The sequence below is a fragment of the Prunus persica genome, unplaced genomic scaffold (genome assembly GCF_000346465.2).
Source record: "Prunus persica cultivar Lovell unplaced genomic scaffold, Prunus_persica_NCBIv2 scaffold_156, whole genome shotgun sequence".
NCBI classification, from domain to species: domain Eukaryota; kingdom Viridiplantae; phylum Streptophyta; class Magnoliopsida; order Rosales; family Rosaceae; genus Prunus; species Prunus persica.
The window spans coordinates 51-4,570 of record NW_018027222.1 but is presented as its reverse complement, the minus strand read 5'-3'; the positions used below and the strand labels follow the sequence as shown (position 1 = coordinate 4,570).

General features: G+C 37.8%; 1 pseudogene; it reads right to left on the bottom strand.

The window, feature by feature from the left end:
• Positions 1-1,229: 1,229 nt before the first annotated feature.
• On the bottom strand, positions 1,230-3,080 carry LOC109946408 (annotated as a pseudogene).
• Between the last annotated feature and the right edge of the window lie 1,440 nt (positions 3,081-4,520).

Sequence of the window (4,520 nt, the reverse complement as noted above, 5' to 3'; positions counted from 1 at the left end):
CCTAGTGATAACTCCATATTTGTGCCAGGAAAACTCAGATCAAAATGGACGGGTCCATTCAAAGTGACGCAAGTGTCTCCTCGTGGTGCAATTGAAATTGAGAACTTGCGGAATGGGTATAAGTTTAAACTCAATGGGCATCGATTCAAACTTTACTTGGAAGACCCCTCGGGCGTTGTGGATTCGGTAGAATTTGTCGAGCCATAGATAATGCCCTCCGTCTTGCATAGACGTTAAATAAAATGCTTGGTGGGAGGCAACCCACCTAAGTAACTTCGTTTCATGCTTTCTGTTTTTTGTTTTATCTTTTTGTTTGTTGTGTTTCGATTTCATGCATACCATGCTTATCCTAACCATTGAGTGCATTCTATCTTTGCTTTAAATATTGAGGACAATATTTAGTTTAGGTTTAGGGGTGTGAAATTGAACTTTTTGTGTGTTTTTGTTCATTTTAGTGTATTTCGTTTTTCGTTATGTGTTTTTTTTCTGTTTAAGAAAACATAAGGTTTATGTTTGGTTAAAACTGTTTTTCCTGGTAATCAATCTGAAGATTTGGCCCTGGCTGTCTTCTACAATTTTTCATGCTGAATCCAGTCATATCCAAAGCTTAAAAATCTGATTTTTCATTTGGAAGTTATGATCATATTTGCACTTAGGGGTCAAAACTGGAAAGTCTGCCATACGATTCTGCACATGTTTTGTTTTAGATGTCTGTTTTCACAATTTTCCAAAACGAATTTCGGGAATTTGTATAAATGAAAGTTGTGTAATTTTATGTTTATTTTCTGGGAATATAGAATTGGTCAAAATCTACGAATATATTCATTAATTGACATGGCATGACACATCAGTTGCTACATAAGATGGTCGGTTAAGGTGGTCAATGTTGTGTGTCCAAATAGCATTACTCCATTAATTGACATGGCATGACACATTAGTTGCCACATAAGGTGGTCAGTTAAGGTGGTCAATGTTGTGTGTCTAAATAACATTACTCTACTTCTTAAGTGTGAGCAATTAGCAATATCATGCACTAGAAATAGATTTTGTGTTTTCCATATGGTGCAAAGAATTCTTGAACAAGAGAGGTCAAACGCAATATAACAGCTGAAGAACTCTTTGAATATCACCCTAATCACAACTTGCCCAGAAAAGCAAAGATATACATCCATAACTTTATACAGTAATGCACTACAATATATTGAGCAGCAGTAACAAAGATTATCAGGTTACTCACAGTCACCTTTATGAGCACCCTCCCATGTCTTGGCTCCAGATGAAGAGCATAAACTTACATTTTTGGGGACAGATAAGGAGTTTGTAATCCCATTTCTTTGGCTATTTAGTCTAAGATTGTTTCTGACAAAAACAAGATGCTCCACTATGTCCACTCCAAATCTGCTGGCCGTTTCTTGACATGGAAACTCATACTCTTGCCATATCTCTCAAAACTTTTACAGTTAGTGTCTGTAAGTTAGGTGTTTCAAATCCAAAGTTCTCCCATCATGCAACTGGGTCCATTTCATCCCTACAATCCACAACATCTTCAATCTCCGAAGGAGCCCTCCAGTCGCCAGTAAGAGTTGAGTTGCTCTCTAAGCACCCGCCGGTCTGCACTTTCATATTCATATCTATCTAGGGTGGCTTTCCAACCTCTCATTACAGTTTTATCTCTAGTTTGACCTCTCCCAAAATATCGAGGGTTCAATATGTAACCAGCAGCATGAAGTGGAGAAAATAATGCATCCCGTCTGTTCTCTATTAGCTCTTCCAACTGACTCAATGTGCCATTATCAACATCCTTACTTTTCACAGCGTCAAGAGCCTGCACCCCCCCAATCACAAACATCTCCCATGACAAGTTTGTCAACATCAAGCGAAGCAATCTTACAAATGGCTCAAATAATAGATGAGCATTGCTCCAGAAATCATCCCCTAAAATTGTAGCTTCAACACTTGAAATCTCATCTGGTATATTTATCTTCCATTGCTTCCACCTCTCACTGACAACCAACTCTTGACGCGGTTTCTTTAGTTCAAAAATCCTCTGAACTATGCAGAAGGAAGGTGAAAACTTCGCAGAAAGTGGACCAAAGCTCCCTTCAGATTTTGATTGAACCTACAAGGAGTAAAGTGCTGATATGCCATAATGCATTGCTCAATTTCCTTAGCACATAAGACAACAGGTTTTAAGAAGTCCATTTCAGCTATTTCTTCCATCTACTTGCATATAAAGTGTGGAAGTGCAAGGAGACCAAAATATATGAGGAAACTTTGACAACATAATGGAATCAGATAATTTGCCAGCATTGCCTAGATGAGAGATTATCTTAAGCACATTGCTGGGCCCAACTTCCATAACAGTATCACCTATGTCTACTGCTTTCAAAAACATAAGTCCTCTCAGGTTAGAGATGAATATATTAATGTGGAAGCAGCCTAGCATGCTAAGCAACCAAAACACAATATTGTGCATCCGGTGTGAGGGCAGGACTCCCTAAGTAGAGCCAAAGATTTCTCTATCCTTCCTTTCTCTCTAATTAAGAAAGGATCAAAAAGCTCATCTATTGAGAGGGGTTCATACCCAGGGCCAAAAGGAGCAATTGTCTTTGCCCTGTCATGAATGTAAGGAGAGTTGATGACATTGACATTCAATCCATGAATATAAAAAAATATAGCTGCTATTTCATCTATATCTTCTTTAGTGACACAAAGACTTGGTCGTAAAGTCCGAATGCGCTTTATAGGCTTTGTGTTAGAAATATGAGTGCTAAATTGCTATAAAATAAATAAATAAATACTACAAACAAAACAGATTTTCACAATAGCAGAATTGAAGTAAAAGAATCTTAATTGAGTCGAGGCAAGTGTTGAACACTCTGACCTTAAGACGAATTACCACAACGGTGCTTATGGTTCACTAGTGTTCGCCTCCCAGGATACAACGACTCCCCTCCTTGTGGAAGAAGCACTGCAAGGTCTGAAAGGTTTCTCTTAAAGACCTATCTATTGTTGGGTAGCTTTTCACCCCAACACCGGAGAACCAAGTAGGTGTGCTCTAACTCGAGAACAGGATCCATTATAACGTAGGTTACAGTGGTGGCATTTCCACTTTTTGGTACCACTTCCTTTATCAAACCTACCAAACACAGTAACATGCTTCCAACCCCACTTATCAGATTCTGATGGCATATTTCAAGCCTGGTTAGCGACTACTGTATAACACTTGTCACCAGAAAGGAGCAGAACAAATATACTAGATCAACATGGTGAAATGGTATACTTGGAGCTAAAGGATTCACTCCTTGCAATTTATGAAAGACATAACAATACCATAATGATAAAGGTCATTACCACTGTCCCTGATCTCCTAGATGATGGCCGTTGAAGATTTTAAACCATATGGTTATATATATATTCTTCAAGATCCAATATTCAAAAGTATTATCTTCTGGAACTTAATAATCCACACTTCCAACATTGAAATGAACCATTGTCTGGAACTTCTCTCATAACTAGTCACTATGCTTGAGGTTAGTAAGCATGTCCTCTGGGAAGCATGTGGTTTCCAATTTTGGTTCAAACAGTCAAATTCAGAAAAATAGGTTCTTCATTTATTGCAGTGATGTGGGTTAATTAATTAAGATTTTACTCAAGCAAAACAGTGCACAGACATATCTAATGCGTACAATTCTATTTAGGCATAGCCCAGAGCCTATGCCTGCCCCAAAAAATAAAGGGCATGTTGGAGATGAGTAAGCCCAATAAATGAGAGCCAAAAAGGTCTTTTGCAAGGTACTCGACTGGTATTTTTGGGCTTTCCATCTTTGCTCTGTTTAATTTTCTGAACATAATGGATGAATCGTTTTTATGGTGAGAGTGCTATATATAAACCATGGATGTAGACTTTTATATTAGCCACACATAATTTACCTGAATAGTAACTTCACTTAAGTTTAATGAAATGATCATGTGGCTAATATGAAGGTCCACATAAAAAGTCCACATATGACACCCTCACTGTAAAATTACGCCACTATGAACATTATCTTTTATTCTTCGCATTGGATCCAACCTCTATTTTAATAATTTTAATATAAAATAAAATGTGAACGAATATTTCATTTTTATTGGTTACAATTCAATTCTCTTTCTATATAAAAGGGGCCTCAATATTTATTTCTCATAGGGCCTCCTAGTTCTTAGGGCCGACTGTGCTCTTGTCAGCATGTATTAATTAGAGTAATGTGCAAAAAATCTTAAGAGAGAAATCTATTTCCTCTATATTTGCTGTCAAATGTAGAGGAAATAGGTTATTTGTAGTCCCCAAAACCTATCTCTAAAAATCATTTCTTTTCGCTAAATACTAGCAAACCTTCACAACCAATACATAAGTTACTACATGAGAAAGAAAGAAAAAACCTTCAGGAACTTAGCTTCAACCGTCGCCCCCTTTTTGTGGGGGGGGGGGGGGGGGGGGGGGGAACCCCCTTTTCCCATCCTTTTTTTCCATTTCCCCC